The sequence below is a fragment of the Lepus europaeus genome, chromosome Y (assembly GCF_033115175.1).
Source record: "Lepus europaeus isolate LE1 chromosome Y, mLepTim1.pri, whole genome shotgun sequence".
Lineage (NCBI taxonomy): Eukaryota > Metazoa > Chordata > Mammalia > Lagomorpha > Leporidae > Lepus > Lepus europaeus.
The window spans coordinates 21832848-21845163 of NC_084851.1; the positions used below are offsets into that span (position 1 = coordinate 21832848).

Here is a 12316-nt window from a genome sequence, read left to right on the forward strand (position 1 = left end):
AACTTAAGAGGAAAGGGAGGTTTGGGACCAACACCCAAAGGGACATTAGCACTCATGACACTAGACGGGACTTTATTCCCTGTCATGTTTGTTATATATATACAGCCATGTGAACTGAAGCAGGATTTGAACACTTAGTGCATTCATGACTATCTTCATACACTCTTCAAAACTTACTAACAGAAGAGGATACCACATACTGTGACTTAGTGTTTTACTCAATGTCAGAGTGTGTGCTACTTCTGCAGTCCTCAAGTAAACAAGGCAAAGATAAAAGGAAAAAATAGTGAAAACCAAAGAACTAGATGAGTCAAGAATGGAGGTTGCCAACAAATTTCTGGAACACAGTAAATTTTGAAAAAATGAAGTATTTTATACTTTCACTGCTTCATGTGAAAAACACATACATACATATACCACCATCACCACCACCCCTCACTGGCCGCCTGTGTGTTGGAGAATTGAGGGCATCATACAGGTAGAACACAGGAGCTTAGGTATTGTCTAACAGTAAGGAGGCCATGAGACAGCTCTCAGAGCAGACCCATCTCTTCACTGAACAGAGCTGTAGGATTGGGGGAGCAGAAGCCCTGCACAGGAAAGGTACTGAGGAAATCACCAAAGTAGTTTGCAAAAGTTTACCATGCTCTAGGTTACAGAGATATGGTCTTAATTCCTATAAACTATTGGTTTTCTCTAGTGTGGGTAGTCAGGAAGTTTTTAAAAATGACTCATCAATGGAGCTGCAGGAGTTGCAGGGTCACAGTCCACCTGTGAGAACAGGATAGTTTTCTCAGGGCTTGGAATCCTGTCAGATGTATCCTAGTGACTAGAACATACTCCACAGGATGCCTCAAAAGCAGGGCTGCTTGGAGAGAGCTGCAGCTGTCTTTGGGTAGGGCACATGAGTGTCTGTTGGTGCATAAGTGTTCATGCATTCACTGAGGAGGCAAACACATGGTGAGGAGAGTCAGGTGCTCCAGCCCCTTCTTTCCAGGCACACAAAAAGGTGAAATCACTATCCACACAGGTCTGCTTCATCTCACTTAAGTTTTCTACTAAGAACAAATATGTGTATATGTTTGTGTGTGTGTGTTGGGGTGGTTGATGGTGTGAATGTTTCCTTGTGCATTTCAAAATCCCAATAACTTAGACTTGAAACCTCAACCAAAATAACCAGCAATGGCATTTACAACAACCACACATTGCTCAAAGTCCAGGCTCACAGAAGAAAAATACCTACTGTGTGTAGGCAGAATTATGTCATACAATCCCTAGAATACAGTGCATATCAGGGCTATGAAGAAAATTCACAGGTGTGGGGCCAGCATGGTGGCTCAGTGGGTTAATGCCCTGGCCTAAAGCACCTGCATTCCATATGTGTGCTTATTCAAGACCCAGCTGCTCTGCTTCCTGTCCAGCTCTCTTCCATGGCCCAGAAAAGCAGTAGATGACCAAGTCCTTGGGCCCCTGCATCCACGTGGGTGAGGCATAAGCTCCTGGCTCCTGGCTTCAGATCAGCAAAGCTCTGGCCATTTCGTTCATCTGGGGAGTGAGCCTGTGGATGGAAGACCTCTCTCTCTCTCTCTGTGACTCTCCTCTCTCTGTGTAACTCTGACTTTCAAATAAATAAATCTTTAAAAGAAAAGAAAATTCACAGGCTACTTCTAGTATTTCTGCATCTTTAAATAGTTATTTATTTCATCTGAAAGGCAGAGTAACATATAGAAGGTATGAAAGAAGGGCATGTGTAATAATTAAGGGATCAATTCAAAAGGGAGATGCCATTATAATAAGTGTATATGCACCCAATTACAGAGCATCTGGATATTTAAAGGAAATGTTAAAGGATCTAAATAGAGATATAGATTCCAATTCAATAGTAATGGGGGACATCAATACTCCACTTTTAACAATGGAAAGATCACCAGACAAAAAATCAGCAAGCATACAACAAAGTTAATCAACATTGTAGACCAAATGGAGTAAAAGATATCTACAGAGCTTTTCATCTCACAATAGCAGAACACACATTCTTCTCACCAGTGCATGGAACTTTCTCTATCATAGACCATATGCTACACCGTACTGCAAGTTTCAGCAAATTTTAAAAAATTGAAATCCTACCATGCATCTTCTCTGGCCACAGTGGAATGAACCTGGAAATCAACAATTCCAGAATCTCTAGGACATATACAGACAAATGGAGACTGAGCAACATGCTCCTGAATGAACAGCAGGTCATAAAAGAAATCAAAATATTTCTGGAAAGAAACAAACAGTACAATACATCATATCAAAACTTAAGGGATACAATAAAGGAAGTGCTTAGAGGGACATTCATAGCAATGGGTACCTACATAGGAAATTGAAAGACACCAAATAAGTGAGCTGTCAATGCATCTCAAGGACCTATAAAAATGAACCAAACTCAAATTAGTAGAAGGAAAAAATACTTAACATTAGAGAAGAAATATACAAAATTGAAAGAAAAATACAAAATATCAGTGAAATGAGGAACTTATTTTTTGAAAAAAATACATAAAATCGATTCACCATTGGCCCAACTAAGAATAATAAAGGAAAATATCCACATCAATAAAATCAGAAATGAAAAAGAAAATGTAACAATAGATTCCATAGAAATAAAAAGAATCACCAGGAAATACAAAAAGAGCTATATGTCAATAAATTGGGAAACCCTGAAGAAATGCATAGATTGCTGTACACATACAATCTAACAAAGTTGAGTATGAAGACAAAAAAATCTAACAGACCAATAACCAAGACAGAAACTGAATCAGTAATTAAACTCTCCCAATAAAGAAAATCCAAGGACTGGATGGTTTCACTACTCAATTCTACAAGACATTTAAAGAAGAATTAATTCCATTCTTCTCAAGCTATTCAAAACAACTGAAAGAAAGGAAAACCCCCTAAACTCCTATGAAGCCAGCATAATCTTAATTCCTAAACTAGCAAAAGGAACAACAGCAAAAGAAAACTATAGACCAATATCCCTGCTGAACATAGATGCAAAAATCCCCAACAAAATATTAGCGAATTGAGCAATACATCATAAAGATCATTCACCAGACCAACTGGGGTTTATCTGTTATATATAGAGATGTTTCAACATTCTCAAATGAATGAATGTGATACATCACATCAACAAACTGAAAAACGAAAACCATATGGTTACCCAATGGATGAAGAGAAAGCATTTGATAAGATACAACATTTTCTCATGATTAAAAGCTTAAAAAATTGGGTATAGAAGGAACATTCTTCAACACAAGGCAATTTATGACAGACCCACAGTCAGCATCTTACTAAATGGGGAAATGTTGTAAGCATTCCCCCTAAGATCCAGAACCATATAAGGATGCCCACTCTCATCATTGTTACTTAATATAGTCTTGCAGTTTCAGCTAGAACTATTAGGTAAGAAAAAGAAATCAAAGAAGTACAAATTGGAAAGGAAGAAGTCAAACTATCCCTATAAGCAGATAACATGATTCGATATATAGGAGATCCAAAAAGCTCTACTGAAAGACTAATGGAGCTCATAAAAGTGTTTGTTGAAGTGGCAAGATATAAAATTAACACATGAAAATCAATACACTTTGTATCCCCATAAAATGACATGATTCACAAAGGAAGTTTAAGATAAATCCATTCACAATAGTTACCAAAAATGTAATACTTTCAAATAAAATTAACCAAGGATGTCAAATTCTCCTCGACAAAAATAACAAACATTAGGGAAAAAACTTAAAGAAGAAAATATTAAAAAATGGAAAAATCTTCCATTTTCATGGTTTGGAAGAATCAATATCATCCAAATGTCCATAATACCAAAAGTAATATACAGATTCAATGTGATCCCAGTCAAAATACCAAGGACATTCTCCTCAGATCTATACAAATGATTCTAAAATTCATGTGGAAACAAAAGTGATCCCAAATAGCTAAAGTAAACTTATGCAATAAAAACAAAGCCAGAGGCATCAAAATACCAGATTTCAAGACACACAACAGGGTAATTATGATTACAACAGCCTAGTCCTGGCACAAAAATAGATGTGCAGACCAATGGAACAGAATGTAAATCAATACACACATCTAAAACCAATTTATTTTTGACAAAGGAGGTATAATATATCCCTGGAGAATGACGGTTTCTTCAACAAATAGTGCTAAGAAGTTTGGATCTCCACTTGCAGAAGTATGAAACAAGACCTCTACCTTACACCTTACACAAAAATACACTCAAAATGGATCAAATACCTAAATCTATGGCCCAATACCATCCAGTTATTAGAGGACAAAAGGGAAACACTGCAAGACATCAGCATAGGCAAAGACTTCTTAGAAAACAACCCAGAAGCATTGGCAATCAAAGCCAGAATTGACAAATGGGATTACATCAAGCTAGGAAGCTTCAGCACTGCAAAAAACTCTCAGATAAGTGAGGAGACAACCAACTGAATGGGAGGAAATATTTTCAAACTAAGCTACTGAAAACTCAACAACAAAACAATCCAGTTAAGAAGTGGGAAAAGGCCTTGAATAGGCATTTTTCAGCAGAGGAAATTTAAATGGCCAACAGACACTTGAAAAAAAATGTTTAGGATCACTAGCAATCAGGGAAATGCAAATCAAAATCATAATGAGGTTTCACTTTATCCCAGTTAGAATAGTTCTCATACAGAAATCTACAAAGAACAAATGCTGGTGAGGATATGGGGAAACAAGTTACCATAAGCCAATATAAACTGGTTACAGCCATTGTGGAAGACAGTATGGCAATATATCAGAAATCTGAAAATAAATTAACTAGTAATTCCACTCCTGGGAATTTACCCAAATGAAATGAAATCAGCATATGAAAGAGTTATCTGTACCCCATGTTCATTGCAGCTGAATTACAATAGCTAAGATATGGCATTGACCCAGATGTCCATCAACTGATGACATGATAAAGAAATTATGGTATTTATACACTATGGATCACTACTCAGTTATAAAAAACTGAAATCCTGTCCTTTTTGACAAAATGGATTTATCTGGACATCATTATACTTAGTGAAATAAGCCCATCCCAAAAAGATAGATATCATATGTTTTTCCCAACCTGGGATAACTAATAAAGTGTCCAAAATGTAATGTGTTGGAGTGAAATGGACATTTTGAGACTTGATGATTATTTACAGTTCTTGTCTCAATTGTTGAGGAACAGTTTGTTTTTTTTTTCTTCATACTATTTGTTGAACTCTTACTTAGTGTAGGGTCAGCTATACAATCAGTAAGTAAGCTGAAAATAGATCTTCATAAAAATTAAGAGTGCGAATATGAGAGGAAGGAAGAAGAAGTGTTGAAGCATGGGTTGGAAAGAGGGTAGGATTGGAAGTATCACTATGCTCCTAAATCTCTATATATGAAAATACATGAAATTGTGTAACTTAAATATAATTTTTAAAAAATTTCAAAAAGATGGAAATTATGTCTTTTGTGTAAAAAAGTTGCCTATTTTTTTTTTGACAGGCAGAGTTAGACAGTGAGAGAGAGACAGAGAGAAAGGTCTTCCTTCCATTGGTTCACCCCCCAAATGGCTGTTACAGATGGTGCCCTGTGCCAATCTGAAGCCAGGAGCCAGGTGCTTCCTCCTACTCTCTCATGCGGGTGCAGGTCCCAAGCACTTGGGCCATTCTCCACTGCCTTCCAGGGCCACAGCAGAGAGCTGGATTGGAAGAGGAGCAACCAGGACAGAACCAGTGCCCTAACCTGGACTAGAACCCAGAGTGCCAGCGCTGAAGGCAGAGGATTAGCCAAATGAGCCATGGCACTGGCCACAAGTTGCCTATTTTATTAAAGTGCAGCCCCCTCCCCCAAATTTAGTGCCTTTTAACTCTTTCTTAACTATATGCTCATGCTCATCCCTCCAATCCACAGCAACCACAATCTACTATTTTGAGAAATCTGCCTGCTATAAACATTACATGCAATTGATGATGGTATCTAAGTGTTCTTATGCACAATGTAGATTCCTCATCAACAATGAGGTCAGGAGCTCACCTCTCAGTTGCACTCAATACAACATGACCAGCAGCAGTACCTGGGGAAGGAGGAAAATGAGCATGTCTTGTAACACTTAGAATACTCACCAGCCAACTACTGGGAGAGGAAGCCTCATGCTCTTGACTCCATGTGTCTGAAATAGAGTTCCCATTTCACTGACAAGAGGGGGAGAGGAGGTCTGGATTCAAATACCACTGGATCTCCATGCTCTTACTGATTCTTAAAAGACCATTTTTAGCAACTATTTTTCTTTTATTGGCTGGATGAACTTCAGACCATTTACAGAACATTTAAATGGTTGGCATTTGTTTTTATTTTAAGTAATTTGCTGCAGTGGGGGTCTGTCATGCCAGAATAATCTCCAGGAACCACAACAACAAATACTAAAAAGGATAAAGTATTTAGTATTTGTTGTTGTTGTTGTTGTTCTAGTACTAGCAGTTGAACTCTGTAATTAACACACAATTATTCTTAGGTGGTTAAATTTTAACTGAAAAGTGATCCCTGTTAAATTTCAGAGTGGAAAAAGAGAGGGAAGAGATGAACAATCTGGGACATGCACAATCAGTCTTGCCCCAAATGATGGAGTTAGAAATGTGCCAGGGGATTCCAATACAATCCCATCCAGGTGGCATGTACCAATGCCATCTCACTAGTCCAAGTGATCAATTTCAGTTCACAATTGATGGCTCTGATAGGTCTAAGAGTCAAAGGGATCACACAAACAAGACAAGTGTCTGCTAATACTAACTGATAGAATCAAAAAGGGAGAGAAAGATCCAGCATGGGAAGTGGGATACACAGCAGACTCATAGAATGGCAGATGTGCTAAACAACACTCTGGCCTCAGAATCAGCCCTTAAGGCATTTGGATCTGGAGGAAGAGCCCATGAGAGTATTGTAGGCATGGAAAGCCAAGATACCATGGAAAAGAAAAAAAGAAGAAGACCTAAATGAAAGAACTCTGCAAGTGAGATCCCAGTGGAAAGAACGGGGCCATCAAAGAAGGAGGTACCTTTCTCTGAAGGGATGAGAGAACTTCCACTTTGACTGTGACCATATCGGAATAAGATCAAAGTCAGCGAACCCTAAAGGCTTCCATAGCCCTGGCAACTCATGATTAGAGCCTAGGGAGATTATTGACGCCATGAACAGGAGTGTCAAATTGTTAAGTCAGCAACAGGAGTCACTGTGTACTTACACCCCATGTGGGATCTGTCCTTAATGTGTTGTCTAATGTGCAGTGATGCTATAACTAGTGCTGAAACAGTATTTTTACACTTTGTGTTTCTGCGTGGGTACAAACTGATGAGATCTTTACTAATTATATACTGAATCGATCTTCTGTATATAAAGATAATTGGAAATGAAAAAAAAAAACCTGGTGTTAAATTGGAAATGGCATAGAAAATTAATTAATTTTTAAAAAATATTATGTAGGATCTCTGCCTTTAATGTGCTGTACACTCTTATTTAATGCTATAACTAGTATTCAAACAATATTTTTTTTTCACTTTGTGTTGCTATATGGGGGCAAACTGTTGAAATCGTTACCTAATATATACTAAACTGATCTTTTTTATATAAAGAGAATTGAAAATGAATCATGATATGATTGGAAGGGGAGAGGGAGTGGGAAAGGGGAGGGTTGTTGGGTGGAGGGAAGGTTTGGGAGGGGGAAGCCATTGTAACCCATAAGCTGTACTTTAGAAATTTATATTCATTAAATAAAAGTTTAATTAAAAAAAATCTCCAGGAACCATTCAATTTTTTTTCAAAAACATTTATACATATTTTAATTAGATTGGCTTTATAAGCACCCTGAGAGCTGTTTCATAATGAAACACTGCCTTCCAAATTATATGACTTAATAATCTTATCTATATATGAATCCTGAAATTCTTTGCCTACTATTGATAAAGTTCTGTTTTACAACTGGTTAATGTGTTGAATAAAAATAAGCATTGTGAAGAATTATTTTTAACCAGAAATAAACACATATAGGACACAAACCATTTGCAATTTAGTTTTAAATATAGTCCTGCTCGGTGACAAGTTAATGATCCCACTACCATCAAATGAATATTTTCAGCAAATATTAAAAGAAATGGCTATCCTAATTTCTTGATATTTTCACACTGATCTCCAAGAAAGTATATAAATTTTTGCAAAAAAATATGCAACTTAAGACCTGTCAAGCACAACCAATAGACAGTAGAATCTTATAACTGCACAACTGCAAAAATACACACATTTTAACAGGGGCTCCCAAATTTAAAGTCTATGCTGTATATCTTAACAGGCTTCAGTCTACCTACAATTTCTACTTACCCTAATAATGGCAATGCTTTTGAGTTTTGGCCAAAGGCAGTGCACTGCACTATAGACCAGATGTCAAGGATAGCTTGTCCTCCCAGGTTGGGCTGGCAGAGAAGCACTTACTATAGAGATGTTATGTTATCATCTGGAGGAGGAAGTGGACAAAGTTGAACATGAGCAAGGAAAAGCAATAAACTATCACTTTTTTCCTGCAGGTTCTCCTAAGTGAGAACATGATATCAAATAATTAATCACTCCAAATTCACACTGTCAGTTTCACTAAATAATCTTTTTCATATTATACATGAACAATAGCAATCTTTTAATAAAAATTACTGAGCTTTCCATAGAAGAGGTCTCTAATTGCATACAAACTACACAGATGCTAAAACTGCTGTAAATTGAAATATTTAGAAGGGCTGGCACTGTGGTGTAGCAAGTAAAGCCACTGCCTGCAGTGCTGGCATCCCACATGGGCACCGGTTCAAGTCCCAGCTGCTCCACTTCCGATGCAGCTCTCGGCTATGGCCTGGGCAAGCTGTAGAAGATCGCTTAAGTCCTTGGGTCCCTGCAGCCTCGTGGCAGACCTGGAGGAGGCTCCTGGCTCCTGACTTCAGACCACCTCAGCCAATTGGGGAGTGAACCAGTGGATGGAAGACCTCTCTCTCTCTCTCTCTCTCTCTCTCTCTCTCTCTCTCTCTCTCTCTCTCTCTCTCTCTCTCTGCCTCTCCTTCTCTCTTTGTGTAACTCTGACTTTAAAATAAATAAAATAAATCTTTAAAAAAAGAAATATATAGAAATATTTCTGTATACTCAACTGTTGGCAAAGAAGATTGAAGAAGGGGGTTAGAAACTTAAGTTGGTAAGGGCTCTTTGCTAAAGAGCTTAGGAGAGTGAAATCTAAGACGTCTATCTCAACTCATTCTTTAAGTAACTGAAGTCTGAGAGGCCTTGTGTGATTGTGTAATGTTCCTTCATTTTCTAAAATATAAAAAAGAAAACCCCCAAAAAATAAAAATAAAATTATCTGGGTTTGCGGGTTTTTTTGTTTTTCTAATTAAGCATACATCTTTCAGTACTGACAAGGCTGGTGTCACAATTGGGGAATGTCTCAAGAGCTGTCTGAAGACTCACTGAACATCAAGTCTGTAAAAACACATTTCCTTCTCAATGCAAATATAATCTTCCCCTGATGTTCTTCAAAAGAAACAGGGTTCTGACCTGAAAATCAGATGGAATGTAGTATTAGGAAGAAAGCAATAAATCTGAAAGTATAATCAATTTAAGAAGCAAAAGGGAAAACCTTAGAAATGGGAAATTATAATCTACCTCTATAGGAAACACCTGAGTGCAGAAGAAAGCCCTTTATCTTTTTTTTTTTTTTTGACAGGCAGAGTGGACAGTGAGAGAGGGAGACAGAGAGAAAGGTCTTCCTTTGCCATTGGTTCACCCCACAGTGGCCGCCGCGGTTGGCGTGCTATGGCCGGCACACCGCGCTGTTCCGATGGCAGGAGCCAGGGGCTTATCCTGGTCTCCCAGGGGTTGCAGGACCCAAGCACTTGGGCCATCCTTCACTGCACTCCCTGGCCACAGCAGAGAGCTGGCCTGGAAGAGGGGCAACCGGGACAGAATCCGGTGCCCTGACTGGGACTAGAACCCGGTGTGCCAGCACCGCAAGGCGGAGGATTAGCCCAGTGAGCCGTGGCACCAGCTGAAAGCCCTTTATCTTAAGAACTCAATGCTGAGGATAATCTCAAGTTCGCTTAGTGCCAATCACTTTAGTTTGTTAAAGGAAAAAAAAAACTTGAAAAGATAAATCCTTCTTGCACTGTATTTTTCCTTATAAAACATGAACTGAAGTTACTGGTAATAAACGGTGACTGTTTCACTGTTAGGGTTCATTATTAATAATGTCAAAAACATGACAGCAGCAATCTTTAAGAATCCAATTTAGAGCAAGATAAGACTACAAAACATCTAATGTTTCCATTGGTAAAGTGCTCCTTTTCTTATTTTAAGTGAAAAGAAAATGAATTAATCATCAGCCACTAGCAACATCATCTTGAGAGGTTTTTTAGGGCAAAAGAGGTTTACAAAAATAGATTAAGAAATAATACTGTAATTTTTTTCACAATTCAGTTTTGATAAATTGTACCTAATCATACAAAAATTATCCCAAATTCAAAATTGATATAAAAAATGGAGAGATGGAATGAACTCACCAAGATGACAGGTCAGACAACATATAGGAATGAAAAATTCTACACAGGGCACTTATTTCATGTCCAGATGTAAAAACCATTTTCCACTGATAGCTTACCTTCCTCCCATAAGCAATCACAGATTGTGAGTGGATCATGCAGTACAAAGCCACAGCAGTGAAATCTTCTTTGATGCTCCACAAAACAATTGTATCTTTTCCTTATTAAACTGCTGATTGGTTGTCTATTTTTATTTATCCCACTTATTTGCATTCACAAGTTAACAAACAGTGTCAACAATTATTGTAGTGAACCGAGGGTACTGCTGGATGAGAGACTCTATAAGACATATTTACTGATTGACTCAGAAGGTTTATTGAGTTCAACCCTCATTCTTTTTTCACCTGTGAGATATTTTACTTTAGTCAAAATACCAAACAGGTATTGCGTCCCTTGCAGCATATGCTGGTTGTACTTCATGAGTGTTGCGAGGGTCAGACCAGAAAACAGCAGTGTATTAAATTTGAGTTTAATGTCAGCAAACTGGGCTTTGCCTTGTGGAAAAATTAGAAGTATACCTCCACTTCCCTTGGAACCCCAGTCTTTATTAAGATAATATATACAAGTCACACATCTCCCATCTCCATTTGGATTATCAGCATACCGCACATAACCTGTTCCACTACCTGCATAACAAGCAGCCATGGCTTTCGTCCGGCCAATCATTTTGTATTAGCCCAGCTTCCTGTTACAGTGGTGGATCAGGTCGTCCATGCTCCTCGTCAGCAGCCCAGCGGTTTCACAGCCGGGCTCCTTGCTTTCGATCCAGGTGATCTTATTGCCTCAGATGTCCTTGAACGAGTTGCTGTTCTGGCTACCCACCTGGCCGTCCGTGAACTGGCTTGTGTCGTGAAGGGCCCACATCTCGTCGCCTGTCTTGTCCAGGAAGTCGTCCACTACAGATGCCCTTGCTTGTTCATGCAAGGCAGCGCCGGAAGCGGCTTCCTCTGTCTGCCCTTTGGGCTGCAGACCACAGCTATGGCTCAGGCCCTTGCTGGGCGTGTTGCTAGGCGGGTACTGGTTCGCTCCCTCCTGATACAGCGATGGGCGGGTCAGTGACTCCTCCTTCACTGGCTCCGCCTCCGCCACCGCCGGGCCCTGGAGGCCCGGGTTCTGGGCTATGGGAGGGTGGGCCACGGACTTGGCCTTTGCCTTGGCTGCATCTCCGGCGGCTGGCCCGAAGCCTTGGCGGCGGTGGAGGTGCTGTACGGATGCGCAGCTCCTTTCTTGGCCTCCCAGGCTCCAGCCCCACTGGCCCTGGGCCGCGGTGTGATGGGAAAGGTCGGGCTGCTGGTGCAGGCCTGCCCCGCGGCCAGAGGCGCCCTCACTGTCCTGGCACAGGAGCTCCTGCTTCCTCCAGTCCTGGCGCTGGTGTGGCCGCAGCACAGCAGGCTCTCCATCTTCCCGCAGGGCTGCAGGGCTCTCAGTACCGCTGGTCCGCTTGCTCCGGCCCTGCCTTCCAGGCCCGCCACTGTCATTGCGCATGGTGTAGGCAGCGGTGGTCCAGTAGGAGAGGTGGGGACTGCACTGCCTAGTCCAGGGCCAGGGAGCATGGAGAGCGGCAGGGAAGGTTACAGCGCCATGCACCTGCCGCCCTTCTACACAAGCAGGCGGGCGACCCCGCCCTCGGCCAGGCTGCTTCCTTGTCCTTGGGG

General features: G+C 40.1%; 2 pseudogenes; one reads left to right on the top strand and one right to left on the bottom strand.

Moving 5' to 3' along the window:
* The window catches only part of LOC133754147 (nuclear receptor subfamily 2 group C member 2-like), a 685228-nt pseudogene that overhangs the window by 438828 nt on the left and 234084 nt on the right, over positions 1–12316 (top strand).
* Positions 10941–12146, bottom strand: LOC133753966 (egl nine homolog 1-like; annotated as a pseudogene).